Source organism: Ranitomeya imitator, chromosome 6 (assembly GCF_032444005.1).
Source record: "Ranitomeya imitator isolate aRanImi1 chromosome 6, aRanImi1.pri, whole genome shotgun sequence".
In the NCBI taxonomy this organism is placed as follows: domain Eukaryota; kingdom Metazoa; phylum Chordata; class Amphibia; order Anura; family Dendrobatidae; genus Ranitomeya; species Ranitomeya imitator.
Genome location: NC_091287.1, coordinates 502,842,568 through 502,861,217, shown reverse-complemented (window position 1 = coordinate 502,861,217; position 18,650 = coordinate 502,842,568).

The following is an 18,650-nucleotide window of genomic DNA, read 5'->3' as shown; positions in this document are numbered from 1 at the left end:
TTACAATCAAGCCATGGCCGATGCTGCAATATCATCTGCAATGGCTGGAGAGCGCGATTTGCCCCAGCCACTGACTGACGGCGGCGATCTGCCGCCGCCGTCAGTCTTTCCTCCCCTCCGTCCTGTCCTCCGCTGCCCTCCATCCTCCCCTCCGCTCCCCCTGCGGTCCGATCTCACCCCCCGTACCTACCAAGTTCCTCCCGGTGTCCGTACGTCTTCACCATGGGCGCCGCCATCTTCCAAAATGGCGGGCGCATGCTCAGTGTGCCCGCTGAATCTGCCGGCCGGCAGATTCATTCTAGGTACATTTTGATCATTGTGATCAAAATAAAAAAAATAGTAAATAAAGTCTTACTTTATCACCCCCATAAGTAGGGAAAATAATGAAATAAAGAAAATATATTTATTTTTTCACTAGGGTTAGGATTAGAATTAGGGTTAGAATTAGGGTTAGGGCTAGAATTAGGGTTAGAATTAGGCTATGTGCACATGGTGCAGATTTGTCTGCGGATCCGCAGCGGATTGGCCGCTGCGGATTCGTAGCAGTTTTCCATCACGTTTACTGTTCCATGTAAACCTATGGAAAACCAAATCCGCAGTGCCCATGGTGCGCAAAATATCGCGCGGAAACGCTGCGTTGTATTTTCCGCAGCATGTCAATTCTTAGTGCGGATTCCGCAGCGTTTTACACCTGTTCCTCAATAGAAATCCGCAGGTGAAATCCGCACAAAAAACACTGGAAATCCGTGGTAAATCCGCAGGTAAAACGCAGTGCGTTTTACCTGCGGATTTTTCAAAAACGGTGCGAAAAAATCCGCACATGTATCCGCAACGTTGGCACATAGCCTTAGGGTTGGAATTAGAGTTAGGGTTGGAATTAGGATTAGGGTTGGAATTAGGGTTAAGATTAGGGTTAGGGGTGTGTTGGGGTTAGGCTTGTGGTTAGGGTTATGGTTAGAGTTGGGATTAGGGTTAGGGGTGTGTTGAGGTTAGTGTTGGAGTTAGAATTGAGGGGTTTCCACTGTTTAGGCACATCAGGGGGTCTTCAAACGTGACATGGCGCCACCATTGATTCCAGCCAATCTTGCATTCTAAAAGTGAAACGGTAACATAGTAACATAGTTAGTAAGGCCGAAAAAAGACATTTGTCCATCCAGTTCAGCCTATATTCCATCATAATAAATCCCCAGATCTACGTCCTTCTACAGAACCTAATAATTGTATGATACAATATTGTTCTGCTCCAGGAAGACATCCAGGCCTCTCTTGAACCCATCGACTATAGTAACATAGTTAGTAAGTAAGTTAGTAAGTTAGTAGTTAGTAAGCTAGACTTCCCAAGGAACTAATCTAGATGTGCAGTGACCACTTTGAACCCCCAAGTGCTGCACAGAAGTTTCTAACGCAGAGCCGTGAAAATAAAAAATCATTTTTCTTTCTTCAAAAATTATTTTTTAGCCCCCCTCCCTCCCTTCCGAGCCCCGACGTGCGCCCAGTGGTTTACCCAAACATTTGGGGCATAAGCGTACTCAGGAAAAATTGCACAACAACTTTGGGGGTCTAATTCTTCCTGTTACCCTTGGGAAAATAAAAAAATGGGGGGTAAAAAATTATTTTTGTGGGGAAAATTATTATTTTTTTATTTTCACGGCTCTGCGTTATAAACTTCTGTGAAGCACTTGGGGGTTCAAACTGCTCAACACACATCTAGATAAGTTCCTTGGGGGGTCTAGTTTGCAAAATGGGGTCGCTTGTGGGGCGTTTCTAATGTTTACGCACATCAGGGACTCTCCAAACGCAACATGACGCCCGCAGACCATTCCATCAAAGTCAGCATTTCAAAACGTCACTACTTCCCTTCCGAGCTCTGCTATGCGCCCAAACAGTGGTTCCCCCCACATATGGGGTATCAGCGTACTCAGGACGAACTGGACAACAACTTTTGTGGTCCAATTTCTCCTGTTATCATTGTGAAAATAAAAAATTGCGGGCTAAAAAATAATTTTTGAAGAAAGAAAAATGATTTTTTATTTTCACGGCTCTGCGTTAGAAACTTCTGTGCAGCACTTGGGGGTTCAAAGTGGTCACCGCACATCTAGATTAGTTCCTTGGGAAGTCTAGTTTCCAAAATGGGGTCACAAGTGGGGGAGCTCCAATGTTTAGGCACACAGGGCATCTCCAGACGCGACATGGTGTCCGCTAACGATTGGAGCTAATTTTTCAAAAAGTCAAATGGCGCACCTTCCCTTCCGATCCTTTCCATGTGCCCAAACAGTGGTTTACCCCCACATGTGAGGTATCGGTGTACTCAGGAGAAATTGCCCAACAAATTTTAGGATCCATTTTATCCTGTTGCCCATGTGAAAATGGAAAAATTGAGGCTAAAAGAATTTTTTTGTGAAAAAAAAGTACTATTTCATTTTTACGGATAAATTTGTGAAGCACCTGGGGGTTCAAAGTGCTCACTATGCATCTAGATAAGTTACTTGGGGGTCTAGTTTTCAAAAATGGGGTCACTTGGGGGGAGCTCCAATTTTTAGGCACACAGGGGCTCTACAAACGCGACATGGTGTCCGCTAACGATTGGAGCTAATTTTTCATTCAAATAGTCAAATGGCGCTCCTTCCCTTCCGAGCCCTGTTGTGCGCCCAAACAGTGGTTCCCCCCCACATATGGGGTATCGCCATACTCAGGACAAATTATACAACAACTTTTGGGGTCCAGTTTCTCCTTTTACCCTTGGGAAAATAAAAAAATTGTTGCTAAAAGATCATTTTTGTGACTAAAGTTAAATGTTCATTTTTTCCTTCCATGTTGCTTCTGCTGCTGTGAAGCACCTGAAGGGTTAATAAACTTCTTGAATGTGGTTTTGAGCACCTTGAGGGGTGCAGTTTTTAGAATGGTGTCACTTTTGGGTATTTTCAGACATATTTACCCCTCAAACTGACTTCAAATGTGAGGTGGTCCTTAAAAAAAATGGTTTTGTAAATTTTGTTGTAAAAATGAGAAATCGCTGGTCAAATTTTAACCCTTATAGCTTCCTAGCAAAAAAAATGTTGTTTCCAAAATTGTGCTGATGTAAAGTAGACGTGTGGGTAATGTTATTTATTAACTATTTTGTGTCACATAACTCTCTGGTTTAACGGAATAAAAATTCAAAATGTGAAAATTGTGACATTTTCAAAAATTTTCGCCAAATTTGTTTTTTTCACAAATAAACGCAAAAATGATCAACCTAAATTTACCACTAACATGAAGCCCAATATGTCACGAAAAAATAATCTCAGAATCGCTAGGATCCGTTGAAGCGTTCCTGAGTTATTACCTCATAAAGGAACACTGGTCAGAATTGCAAAAAATGGCCAGGTCATTAAGGTCAAAATAGGCTGGGTCATGAAGGGGTTAAATCACGCAAAAAGTAATAAAAACATTTTTAAAAATATATTAAAAATATATAAAAGTTCAAATCACCCTCCATTCGCCCCATTCAAAATAAAACAATTAAAAAAATATATATACATATATTTGGTATCGCCACGTTCAGAATTGCCTGACCCAATCGCTAAACGGCGTAAAGAGAAAAAAATTAAAATGAAACGTTTTTTTTTTGGTCGTCACTACATTGAAATAAAATGCAATAATGGGCGATCAAAAGATCATATCTACGCCAAAATGGTATGAATAAAAACGTCAGCTCGGCATGCAAAAAATAAGCCCTCATCCAGTCCCAGATCACAAAAAATGGAGACGCTGCAAGTCTCAGAATGTTTTTTTTTTTTTATCCAAACTTTTGATTTTTTTCACCACTTAAATCAAAAATAACCTAGACATGTTTGGTGTCTAGGAACTCATAATGACCTGGAGAATCATATTGACAGGTCAGATTTAGCATTTAGTGAAGATGGTAAAAAAAAACCCGCAACAATCTTTTATAGTCAACTCAACTGTCTGCTGGACACCTGTTTAATGATTAGACTTACCTGTGGTTGAATTTTTTTTATTATTTTGTAGCATGGTATTTTATAGAAAATGTTGATTATGAAAGGAAACAAAAGTTTTTCTGACAAATCTCTTTTGGTGTACTGATTTATACTGAGCACTGTAACTATTCATTATAGAAGGAATAAGATTAAAGTTTACCTGTGGTATTACGTGACTTCACAATAAGCTGTTGACAAATCATACCATTTCTGGCATTATATGACTTGTGTCCTTCATGTTTCAGTAGTTTTTCAGCCTGCAGACTCTCTCTAAAGCCAGGGTCACACTAGCGTATAACACGGACGAGAGCTCTGCGAGAAAACATCGCATAGCACTCGGACCAGTGTTAACCTATGGGGCAGATCACATCTGCGATTATTTTCAATCGAGAACAATTGCCGCATACTGAGATTGGCACTGAGACTCGGCCGAGTCTCAGCTCACACGCACTCAGGGTTGGACTGGCCCACCAGAGAACTGGAGAATCCCCCGGTGGGCCCTGGCTTCTCCTTCAGGAGAGTTCATAGTGCAAACCTTGCATTTGCTATGGGTCTCTTCAGTGGGGGAAAAAGGTGAGCCCTCAGAATCAAATCCTCCAGTGGGCCTAATGTTCTTCAGTCTGACACTGCACGCACCCATATAAGTCTATGGATGAGAGTGACCCAGCCCACATCCGAGTGATATGCGATATACACCGACGCCGTCAGTGGAGATGGAGAAATTAATTTCTCCGCCTCCTCCGCAGCTGTGCTCCGATTCTCTCTGTGCGAGAGGCTCGGTTCAGAGTAGCATCAATAGCTCTCGCATCAGATGCCATACACTAGTATGATCCCGGCCTAATATTGAGTTTTCTCTAGTGAGTAAAGACTATCCCCTATGATATTTCCCATGCACTGCAGAGACAGCAGGGATTCCTCTTGCACGTCTTTATATAACACACATACAGAGGCAAGCAGCAAGGAGGGCATTATAGAGCAACAGTGTGTCTGTGAATCCAGCTCTGTGGTGAGATTGTGCTTCAGTTTTCTGCTAATCCCCTCCACATAGACTTCAATAGGCAACTGTAATCTGATCCATCAGTAAACTGATAACCTGTCTTGCTGTGATAAAGATTGTTGTTATTTGAAAGGAATAATGAATATAGGAAGCCAAAGGAAGGAAAAGATATGGCTCATAAATGTAGAAAGACTCATGTTTCAATGACAGAGATGTATCACAAATTTTTCTCATATTTGCTTGTAGTATTGATTTACGTAAAGTTTGTTGAAATGACAGTGACCATTTAACCCCTTGACCGGCCTTTGTTTCTCCCTCCCTTATTTTGAAAGAACCAGAATTTTTTGTAATTTTTCCACCTATAGACACATGATGTATGAATTTCCAATGACAATTTAAAATGAAATAAAATTGCAGAAAAAAAAAATCTCAATGCCACAATTTTTTTTTTTTTGGTGGGTGGAGGAAGTTTTAGGTTGAGAGGTTTTTTTCATATGACAGTATTCACTGAATGGTGATCATCTGCAAGGAGTTTGTATGTTCTCCCCGTGTTTGTATGGGTTTCCTCCGGGTTCTCCAGTTTCTTCCCACATTCCAAAGACATACTGATAGGGGATGTAGATTGTGAGCCCCAATAGGGACAGCAATGATGATGTCTGTAAAGCGCTGGGGAATTAATGGTGCTAGTGAGTAAATAAAAGCAGTCATCAAAGCAAAAGTTGGCTACTTTGAAGAACCTAGAATATAAGACATAATTTCAGTTGTTTCACACTTTTTGTTAAGTATATAATTCCACATGTGTTAATTCATAGTTTTGATGCATTCAGTGTGAATGTACAATTTTCATAGTCATGAAAATACAGAAAAATCTCTAAATGAGAAGGTGTGTCCAAACTTTTGGTCTGTACTATATATATACATATATATATCTATATATATATATATATATATATATATATATATATATATAAATATATATATATATATATATATATATATATATATATATATTCATGTTTTACATTTTAAAAATTAGAAAAAGGAAAATGGTCCGATGCAAAAGTTTGGGCACCTTTGGAGATTTGTGTCCTCAGATACTTTGACCAAGGTTTCAGTCTTTAGTTAGTCTGTTAGGGTTATGTTAGGAAAGGCTAGATGATATGAATTTATGAATTTCCCAGCTATATAAAAACTCAGCCTCATCTAACTTTGTGCCAAAAAACAGCAGTCATAGGTCCTTCTAAGCAGCTGCCTAGCACCCTGAAAATGAAAATGATGGAGGCCCATGAGGTAAGAGAAGGCTATAAGAAGATAGCTAAGCTTTTTCAAGTTGCCTTCTCCTCAATTTGAAATGTAATTAAGACACGGCAGTTACCAGGAACAGAGGAGGTCAAGATAAGGTCTGGAAAACCAAGCAAAATTTCAGTGAGAGATGCTAATAGGATTGCTAGAGAGGTACCGTAAATCAGAACCCCTGCTTGACAGCAAAAGACCTTCAGAAAGATTTATCAGACTCTGGTGTTGTGTTACATTGTTCTACTGTTCTGAGACACCTGCACAAGTATGGGCCTCATGGAAGAGTCATCAGAAGAAAACCTCTCCTGCGTCTTCACAATAAAATTCAGTGTCAGATATACAAAAAACAACATATAAACAAGCCTGATGCATTTTGCAAACAAGTCCTGGTGACCGATAAGACTAAAATAGAACTTTGTGGCTACAATGATAAAAGGTATTTGTGGATAAAAAAGGCACAGAATTTCAGGAAAAGAACATCTTGCCAACCATTAAGCATGGGGGTGAATCAATCATACTCTGTGGTTGTGTTGCAGTTAATTACACAGCTAACATTTCACGGGTAGTGGTAAAAATGGATTCAATTAAATTTCAACAAAATTTTGATGCAAACATAACACCATGTGTTAAAAAGCTGAAGTTGAAAAGAGGATGGATTCTACAAATGGATAATGATCCTAAACACACATCAAAATCCACAATAGATGACCTCAAAAGGTGCAAGCTGAAGGTTTTACAATGGCCCTCACAGTCCCCTGGTCTGAACATCATTGAAAATTTGTGGCAAGACCTCAAAATAGCAGAGGATGCAAGACGACCGGGGAATCTCACAGAACTAGAAAAATTTTCCAAGGGAGAATGGATGAAAGTCCCAAACTTTTGCATTGGACCATTTTCCTTTTTTGTCATTTTTAAAATGTAAAAGATGAAAATATGCACATTTTTTGCCTAAAATACAAAGGAAATGTGTCATCTGTAATGTTAGGCCTCTTAGAGATCATCTCATCTTCAACTTGCTTAACTGTTCGCAATAAGTCATTTCGACCAACGGTGCCCAAACTTTTACATGCCTCTGTGTATATAATTACTTGTGTCACCATTTTCTGAGACCCGTAACCTTTTCATTTTTCAGTCAATTTAACTGTGTGAAGACTTCCTTTTTTACAGTGTGGTGAGTTGGCATTGTTTATACAACTTTTTCTCTTTTTATTCCATTTTTTTTTTTGGTTGCTAAATTGCGGCTACCTAAAAACCACAATTTTAGGCTGCCGTCACACTAGAAGTATTTGGTCAGTATTTTACATCAGTATTTGTAGCCAAAACCAGGAGTGGAACAAATAGAGGAAAAGTATAATAGAAACATGTGCAAAACTTCTGCATTTATCACCCACTCCTGGTTTTGGCTTACAAATACTGATGTAAAATACTGACCAAATACTGCTAGTGTGACGCCAGCCTTAGTGTTTTGATTTTTCTCATTATGCCATTTACTTATAGTTTGAAAGATCAGACATTTATGGACGTGGCCATACCTAATATGTACATTTTTGTATTTATTTATAAAGTGGGAAAAATAAGAATTATAATTTTTATGTTTTGTTTTTTTTTTTACTTTTTTTTGTAGTCCCCTTAAGACACTCGATCCTGCGATGATCTGATTGCTTGGGGCAGAGACAGACTTCCGTACTTCTCGTGCGAGAATCGCATCGTAAACCTCGTACTGGCTGTCGGTTCTCCTGACCTGAGCTTGACAACTGAATATCAATCCATCACGCTTTCTTGCTCAGGTCAGGAGAGGTGTCAGGCCAGTCCGTACAGTGCGATGCAATTCTCGCACGAGAAATACGGCAGTCTGTCTCTGCCCTTATACCATTTGTATTCCAGTATGCAGCAAAAATCATTCTCCAAATCCTCAATGAGCACAATCCTGGCAAGTGGGGGGGGCTTCATAGCAACTCATTGGAACCTGCACTCATGTCGCAGGAGGTGGGAGGAGGCGATGGGAGCATGGAGCTGCTTTTCCCCAGGTTCACGGGTGTTAAATGCCGCTGCCAAGAGACTGACAGTGGCATTTACGTTGTTGACAGCGGCATATAAGTTAACAGCGGTGAGAGGAGAGGCAGATCCTCGCAGTGTATCACAGTCAGCATCTTCCGGGACCGATGTAGGTTGAGCTCCTGAGATACGTTATACCAAAGCTAAGAATCCAACATAAGACGTAATAGTATATAATATGTCGGAAAGACGTTAAGCATCTATGGAAAAAAAACCACTATATTGCACACACATTAAAGAGAACCTGTCACAACCGAAACCTGCAGATATGAGGTTAATTTGCAAGAAGATAGCGTCACATTGCTGTTCCGCAGCTGTACTGAAATTGCAGCTACCAGGAGAAAATTAACCTATTTCCTCCTAGAAGCTGCCGGTTTTCACTTGTTGGGATGTGCTTACAGCTGCCACTCACAGTATGGACGCAAATGGCGGGATAACACGGACGATGACCGCATCGCAATGCTCGGACTGGCCAGCGGCTATCCTGAACTGTACGTGAAAAATGCATAGAAATATATGCCTTCATGCTTGGGTAAGGAGAGCTGCCGGCCAGTCCGAGGACTGCGATGCGATTGTCGTCTGACTGCGCCCTATAGTTTATTTTCTCCCGGTAATCATCCTTTCGGTAAAGCAGCGGTGTAACACTATTTACCTGCCGATGCACCGCATTATCCGAAGTAACAGGTTCCCTTTAAATTTTTAATTCTGCAATTTTCCTAGACTAGTGGAGAAAAATGACTATAAACTATAACGCCATACACATTAAGCAGCTGTGTGTAGAGTGTGCAGCTGATCTCACTAGATGCCGACAGGACAGATCTTTCTGAATTCCCCGGTCTGAGCTCCTGGCTGATGTCATGTTTATACTTATACATACAGTAATGAGCATTGTCTGGAGCCGGGCGGCTCTTTCCTGAGATCATCACTAAAGTCTGCGTCATTGTGTTATTTGAAGCCATTACTGTGTCCAAGTATCTTGTACATGTGAGCGGAGAAGGGACGATACGGTTGCTTCTTATTGTATCAGCTGTGCATGACACCTCACTTCACCTGTAATGTATATGCTCCTGTGTTATCTCCTTAAGGCATGCGTGTTCTCCCACAGTCCTCCTTCATACTTACATAGGTGTCAGATGGCTCTACAGAAGCTCAGACTGTTCCCCCTCAGTATACGGCCATTTGTTTAAATGGATTGGTCAGGGACAGACAGCAATGTCTTAAGGTACCTTCATACATAACGATTTCGTTAACGATATCGTTGCAATGTCACGCTTTTTGTGACGCAGCAACGATCCCGCTAACGATATCTTTATGTGTGACAGCGAACAATGATCAGGCCCCTGCTGGGAGATTGTTGGTCGTAGGGAATGATCAGGACCTTTTTTTGGTCGCTGATCACCTGCTGTCATCGCTAGATCGGCGTGTGTGACGCCGATCTAGCGATGTGTTCACCTGTAACCAGGGTAAACATCGGGTTACTAAGTGCAGGGCCGCGCCGCTTAGTAACCCGATATTTACCCTGGTTACCATTGTAAAAGTTAAAAATAAAAACACTACATACTCACATTCCGATGTCTGTCACGTCCCCGCCGTCAGCTTCACTGCACTGACTGTCAGTGCCGGCCGTAAAGCAGAGCACAGCGGTGATGTCACCGCTGTGCTCTGCTTTACGGCCGGCGCTGACACAGTCAGTGCGGGAAGCTGACGGCGGGGGACGTGACAGACATCGGAATGTGAATATGTACTGGTTTTTTTTTACTTTTACAATGGTAACCAGGGTAAATATCGGGTTACTAAGCGCGGCCCTGCACTTAGTAACCCGATGTTTACCCTGGTTACCCGGGGACTTCGGCTTCGTTGAAGACCGTTTCAACGATGCCGAAGTCTTTCCCCTGATCGTTGGTCGCTGGAGAGAGCTGTCTGTGTGACAGCTCACCAGCGACCACACAACGACTTACCAACGATCACGGCCAGGTCGTATCGCTGGTCGTGATAGTTGGTAAGTCGTTTAGTGTAACGGTACCTTTATAGACGCCTCTCCATTTCTAAGCCATGGGCCTGATATCACCAGGCAATACAAAGGTGACATCAACCCCACAAACATGAACCCCATTTGTCACCGCCAAAGAGCAAGTGGGAAGAGCCAAGCAAAGCGCCAGAATTGGTGCATCTAATAGATGCGCCTTTTCTGGGGTGCTGGAAACTGCTATTTTTGACTGTGTGGGCCCAATATCCATGGCCCCTTACTGGCCAGAGAACACCAGTCCCCAGCTGTCTGCTTTAGCTTGGCTGGTTGTAAAAAATGGGGGGGGGATTCCGTGCTGTTTTTTTTATTATTTATTTTATTAATTAAAAATTACGGAGTGGGGGCCCCTCTAGTCTTGATAACCAACCTTACTAAAGCTGACAGCTGAGGGTTGCATCCCGCAGCTGTCAGTTTTAATTGGTTATGAAAAATACAGGAGAATCCCACGTAATTTAAAAAAAAATGTATTTATAGCGCAGGCGGCTGATGAATATTCCCATCAGCCGCTGCCTGATCTCGCTGTTAATAGTTGAATACAACTCTCAACATGATCCCCTACTCAGGCAATCAGCGATGAGAGCTGTCTTCAGCACCTGGCGGCGGGGAACAGAGCTAACTGCACCGCTGCTTCCCAGGCACAGGTGCATGTCACACTGATGACTGTTGTGAATTCCGCTCTTGGGCTCCCTCCGGTGGTTGTAAGTGGCACTTTTGTGAGTTCTGCTCTTGGGCTCCCTCTTGTGGTTTCTACTGGTATGGCTGCTCCTTGGAGTTAGCTGTCATCAGCTGCCTCCACTTATCGTCTCTTCTGCTCGGCTATTTAGGCCTGGCTCTTCCTTCAGCCAGTGCCACTTGTAAATGGTTCCTGGTTGAATTCACATCTCTTTGGATTTCCCTGTTATCCTGACCAGTTCAGCAAAGCTAAGTTTTTGCTTGTGCTTTTCTGTTCACAGATTGTGGACTTATCCGTTCAGTGCTTCCTATGTTTGTCCAGCGTTATCAGTATGAATTAATTGTCTTGCTGGAAGCTCTGGGAAGCAGATTTACCCTCCACACCTTTAGTCAGGTGTGGAGATTTTTTTGTAAACTCTGCATGGATTTTTGTAGTGTTTTATACTGACCGCACAGTATTCCATCCTGTCCTATCTATCAAGCTAGACTGGCCTCCTGTGCTCTTCCTGGTTTCATTCTGTGTATGTCTTTTTCCTCTCCACTCACAGTCATTATTTGTGGGGGGCTAATCTATCCTTTGGGAATTTTCACTGAGGCAAGATAGTTTTCCTGCTTCTGTCTTTAGGGGTAGTTAGCTCTTAGGCTGTGACGAGATGTCTAGGGAGAGTTAGGAGCATTCCACGGCTACTTCTAGTGTTGTGTTGAGCTTAGGGACTGCGGTCAGTACAGTTACCACTTCCTTCAGAGCTCGTTCTATGTTGCTCCTAGACCACCGCATCATAACAGACGACACACAAATGTCATCCATGTATCATCAGTGTGCGGGACGTTTTGAGGCCCGTGCTGCTGTTAAAAAATAGACATGTCAGCGTGTTTTGCCCATGGACACATCGTCCGTGGAAACACACTGATGTGCTCAGACCCATTCACTTGACTGTGTCTATGTGTGTAAGTGTCTCCAGTACGTGTGAAAACTGTCACCACACGTACCAGACACACTGAGAGTGAAAGAGCCCTTAGGGATTGTATTTGCCGAGAGGACACCACATGGTACTCAGCCTATGGTATTATATACACCACCCCATCAGTATGGTCATAGGCTTTCATCTAACTAAATACCCAGTAGAAGCACTTCTTATTAAAGGAAATCTGGCAGCAGGTTTTTGCTATATAATCTCAGAGCAGCATGATGTAGGGACAGAGACCCTAATTCTAGTGTTTGGGCTGTGTTTTGCTGTTTCAATACAATCAGTGGTTTCTCAGCAGGAGATTATCACTACAGGACTAGGTATTACATGCCTCCTAGTCCAACCACACTACCACCATTGATTGGTAGCACAGTGCACAGTGTACACAGAAAGCTGCCAATCAGTGGGGTGGGCGGGGCTATACAGGGCTCAGCATTCCGAGCTCTGCTAGATCTACAGCAAAAACTGTGATTCTATCACAACTGCTGCGCTCCCTACATCGTACTGCTGTCAGAGTACATATATAAAAAAAACCTTATGACGGATTCCCAGTAGGGATACTGAATGTGATATAACCCCAAAACAACTCCCTACCCCCTCCCAAAAAAAAGTTTTCAGAAGTACTAATCTGAATGCATTACTATATGGTCTTCGAAAAGCTCACTGATGCTTCACAGGGGACCTCTCAAACGTGGCAACATGGCTGCAGTCTTTTTGTTATTAATTTCTGAAGTCGCTTACGTTGTGTGCCAACTGAGGGGTTTTTAAGAGGTTTTTGGAGCAGAAACTCACCAAATCCTCCTCAAAAAACTTGGAGGCTTTGCTCATCCTCATAGATGGCAGCTTGCGAGCAGGGCTCTCATTCCTTTTAGTATTCAATTTATATGTAGCTCAGTAATGACTTTGTCTGTACAAGTTTCCTCTAAAATGTAAAGTGCTGTGGAATATGTTGGCGCTATAGAAATAAAATTATTATTAATATTATTTTCTGCTCCAACTCTGCAAAAAGACTCTGTGAGCACGCTGCCTTGGATTTAGCATAAAAACCACATCCTTTGCAATTCATACGTTGCGCAAACCCAATTATTGTTCACGAGTAAAGCAGAAATGAGCTGGAAAATTGGCATTCAATTGGTAGGAACTGCTGAACTCGGGCATTATCTGATCACACGTGTCTCTAAGTCACATTGGAATTTGACTTTGTCTCAAAAAACATCTTTGGACAAACAAATTTAGTCTTGGCCACACTGACAAGAAAAAAAGTCACCACTATACCAGTAAGGAAGAGAAGTGCAGCTTCTCGCTGACATTGCATGTTCACAAGGCATTGTATGACATCGGGACCTAATGACCCTGTAGAAAAGGAACGTATCAAAAAAAAAAATATATATATATATCTACTATATAAAGCTGAATGTGTGTGTGTGTATGTGTGTGTGTATGTATGTATGTCCGGGATTGGCATCTGCACCGTCGCAGCTACAGCCACAAAATTTTGCACAGTCACACGTCTGGACCCCGAGAGCGTCATAGGCTATGTTGTGAGGTGGAAATTTAACCCCGCGCTTTCCAATTCACCAAACAATTTTGCCCCTATCTACATAATGGGGAAAAGTGAAAGGAAAAGTGTTGGAGGCAAATTGACAGTTGCCAGATGTGAACAAGGGGGACTTAAAGAGTGAGAGCGATGGCGCCAAAGAGTATATACCGTACAGTTGCTAAGGTGGGGCCCCGACATGGGATACTCACCACACACGGGGATATGAACACACACACAAAATGCGCCACACACTACCACATGCTTGAACACATATACCACCCTCAGCACACATTTCACCACACATACACCAACCTCGCCACATAAAAGTCAAAACACAAAAGTCGCCGCTCAAAACTCGCCACGCGCAAAACTCGCCACATGCAAAAACTAGGCTCACGCAAAACTCGCCACAAGTGCAAAACTCACCTCATGGAAAACTCACCACATGCAAAACTTGCACACGCGGAAAAATTGCCACATGCACAAAAGTTGCAACACATGCAAAAGTTGCCTCACACAAAACTTGCACATACTCAAAAGGCACCACATATAAAACTCGCCACGCGCAAAGCTCGCCATGCGCAAAACTTGCTGCACACAACTTGCTACACTAACCTGTCACATGCAACTTGACACACAAAAAGTTGCTACACGCATGTTGCCACACAAAACTCATCCCACAAAAGTCGCTACATGCATGTCGCCACACGCAACTCAACACACACAACTTGACAAACGAAACTCGCCCTAAAACACACACAAGTCTGGTATTATCTTCAAAAATAAAAATCTGATTAATAAGCAGACAAACTACAAGAGCAACAAATGTACCATATAGGAAATACGGCAGCTGTCAGTCACATGACCTGTCTATTATGTGTATGTGTGAGCTAATATATACTGCCAGGGGGAGGGCTTCCTGTTGGCTGGGGATTTATCAGGCTGCCAATTTAGCTTACAAATACTGAGGTAAAAATACTGAGCAAATAACGTGTGAACAAGGTCTAATACAGGAGGAGATGACACACAGGTATATACTATATACAGGGGAGATGGCACACAGATACAGTGGGGCAAAAAAGTATTTAGTCAGTCAGCAATAGTGCAAGTTCCACCACTTAAAAAGATGAGAGGCGTCTGTAATTTACATCATAGGTAGACCTCAACTATGGGAGACAAACTGAGAAAAAAAAATCCAGAAAATCACATTGTCTGTTTTTTAACATTTTATTTGCATATTATGGTGGAAAATAAGTATTTGGTCAGAAACAAAATTTCATCTCAATACTTTGTAATATATCCTTTGTTGGCAATGACAGAGGTCAAACGTTTTCTGTAAGTCTTCACAAGGTTGCCACACATTGTTGTTGGTATGTTGGCCCATTCCTCAATGCAGATCTCCTCTAGAGCAGTGATGTTTTTGGCTTTTCACTTGGCAACACGGACTTTCAACTCCCTCCAAAGGTTTTCTATAGGGTTGAGATCTGGAGACTGGCTAGGCCACTCCAGGACCTTGAAATGCTTCTTACGAAGCCACTCCTTCGTTGCCCTGGCGGTGTGCTTTGGATCATTGTCATGTTGAAAGACCCAGCCACGTTTCATCTTCAATGCCCTTGCTGATGGAAGGAGGTTTGCACTCAAAATCTCACGATACATGGTCCCATTCATTCTTTCATGTACCCGGATCAGTCGTCCTGGCCCCTTTGCAGAGAAACAGCCCCAAAGCATGATGTTTCCACCACCATGCTTTACAGTAGGTATGGTGTTTGATGGATGCAACTCAGTATTCTTTTTCCTCCAAACACGACAAGTTGTGTTTCTACCAAACAGTTCCAGTTTGGTTTCATCAGACCATAGGACATTCTCCCAAAACTCCTCTGGATCATCCAAATGCTCTCTAGCAAACTTCAGACGGGCCCAGACATGTACTGGCTTAAGCAGTGGGACACGTCTGGCACTGCAGGATCTGAGTCCATGGTGGCGTAGTGTGTTACTTATGGTAGGCCTTGTTACATTGGTCCCAGCTCTCTGCAGTTCATTCACTAGGTCCCCCCGCATGGTTCTGGGATTTTTGCTCACCGTTCTTGTGATCATTCTGACCCCACGGGGTGGGATTTTGCGTGGAGCCCCAGATCAAGGGAGATTATCAGTGGTCTTGTATGTCTTCCATTTTCTAATTATTGCTCCCACTGTTGATTTCTTCACTCCAAGCTGGTTGGCTATTGCAGATTCAGTCTTCCCAGCCTGGTGCAGGGCTACAATTTTGTTTCTGGTGTCCTTTGACAGCTCTTTGGTCTTCACCATAGTGGAGTTTGGAGTCAGACTGTTTGAGGGTGTGCACAGGTGTCTTTTTATACTGATAACAAGTTTAAACAGGTGCCATTACTACAGGTAATGAGTGGAGGAAAGAGGAGACTCTTAAAGAAGAAGTTACAGGTCTGTGAGAGCCAGAAATCTTGATTGTTTGTTTCTGACCAAATACTTATTTTCCACCATAATATGCAAATAAAATGTTAAAAAAACAGACAATGTGATTTTCTGGATTTTTTTTCTCAGTTTGTCTCCCATAGTTGAGGTCTATTTATGATGTAAACTACAGACACCTCTCATCTTTTTAAGTGGTGGAACTTGCACTATTGCTGACTGACTAAATACTTTTTTGCCCCACTGTATATACTATATATAGGAGAGATGACACACAGGTATATACTATATAGAGGAGGAGATGACATACAGGTACATATATATACAGGAGGAGATGACATACAGGTATATACTATATACAGGAGGAGATGACATACAGGTATATACTATATATAGAAGTAGATGACATACAGGTATATGCTATATATAGAAAATGACATACAGGTATATACTATATACAGGAGGAGATGACACAGATATATACTATATACAGGGGAGATGACACACAGGTATATACTATATACAGGAGGAGATGACATACAGGTATATACTATATATAGAAGGAGATGACATACAGGTATATACTATATATAAGAGGAGATGACATACAGGTATATGCTATATACAGGGGAGATGACACACAGCAGGTATATACTATATACAGGGGAGATGACATACAGGTATATACTATATACAGGAGATGACATACAGGTGTATACTATATATAAGGGAGATGATAAACATGTATATACTGAGGTGAAAATGAGAGGTGTGAGGTGAAAATGAAAAGGTGTGAGTGCAAAATGAGAGGAGTGAGGGAAAATAGTGGAGTGATCAGAAAATGACAGATGTGACGTCGAAATGACAAGTGTTAGGGGGGAATGAGAGGAGTGAGGGGGAAAATAAGGAGTGAGGGGGAAAATAAGGAGTGAGGGGGAATATAAGGAGTGAGGGAGAAAATGAGAGATGTGAGGGGGAAAATGAAAGATGTGATTGGGAAAATGAGAGGCGTGATGGGAAAATAAGAGAAGTGTGGTGCTATAACTAACCACAGATATTTACTATGCCCAGGCAACGCCGGGCTCTTCAGCTAGTATATATATATAATATATAATTGCCTAGAATACTACTTCCTGCAATTTGTGCCAACTTCCGTGGCTTTGTCCGGAGCTAATGTCCGGAGCTAATGTCCGGAGCTAATGTCCGGAGATTAATTGCCTAGAATACTACTTCCTGCAATTTCTGCCAACTTCCGTGGCTTTGTCCGGAGCTAATGTCCGGAGTTAATGTCCGGAGCTAATGTCCGGAGATAAGTGACGTCAACAGTGTCCAGTGTCTGATTGGTTGCCGCCTGCTGCGAGCGACCAATCAGAAACGTGCCGTACTGTGACACACTCCGCCCGCCATTTTGGTGTGATTTTTGAATTTTTACCTCACAGCAAGTTTCTACTGCGTGGAGGCGGGCCCAGTGACGTTGCTCTTCAAGCTCCTGCCGAATTTCGTCAAAAAAATGATAATACCATTTACCAAAACTATATATATTTAGTTGTGAAGTGGTTCAGTGACATTTTCACACCAATTTTGAACTTTTGTTTGGTGTTTTCTCCATATACTGCCTATTATTTTTGTTCTTTCTTACTATTATTTATTAATTGTATTATTCTTACATTTGAATAAATAAAGTATATATGGATTCTAGACTCCCGATTCTTTAGAATCGGGCTGCCATCTAGTATATATATATATATATATATAAATGATTCTCCAAATTATTTATATGCTATGTGAGGTATTTTGTGATTGATCTTTAACATCTTCATAACAGGAGCTCCAACGTTGTGCCAGTCCCACCGTACGATGCACCCTCTTGACTTCCAATATGTGTTCTCCGGTTTCTCGCCAGGTAAAGCTCAAGTAGTATGATCCTAGTTTCCTACCATTTTATGTCTATTCGAGAGGTGTTTAATAATTTTTTCTACCTGAATATGAAAGCAAAATTTCCCTAGAAAATGGAACTTATTAGTTTTCAATGTAATCTCCCTTGACTTCAACGCACTAATTCCACTTTGCCCCAGAATAGGAGACTTCTTGCTGCTGCAAGAACCCTGTTGCTGCCTCTTTGACTGCATCCTCATCAGGAAATCGTTGCTCATGTAAAAAAAAAATTCAGGTTCTGAAAAAAAAGTCATCACTGGGAGCGAAGTCTGGATTGGAGGGTGGATGGTTGAAGCTCCACAAAGCCATATTCCCCAATAGGAGATTGTAATTTGCGAGACTTGTGAGCTGATGCATTGTCGTGAAGCAGCAACACATCTGCTGACACCTTCCCACAGAAGTATAGGTGTCTTCAGTAATTGTTTTCTTGTGTGGCATGAATTCTAGTAAAAATAAAAAAAAGATGCCTTCTGTATCACAAAAAAACTTCCATGATCTTTTCAGCTGACTGCTAGACACAAAATTTCTTTGGAGTTGGTGACATCTTGAGCTTCCATGCTTCCATTACATGGACTCTTGCTTGGTCTCAGGATCATGGTGGTGGACCCATGTTTTATCACTCGTAATAATTAGAGATTAGAAGTCTCCTGGGTTTTCTGTAAGCATGCCTAAATCATCTTGGCTAAATTGCGGACCACACGTTTTTTGTTCAAGCGTCAACATTCATGGCACCCAGGGGCGGACACTGACAGCTTGG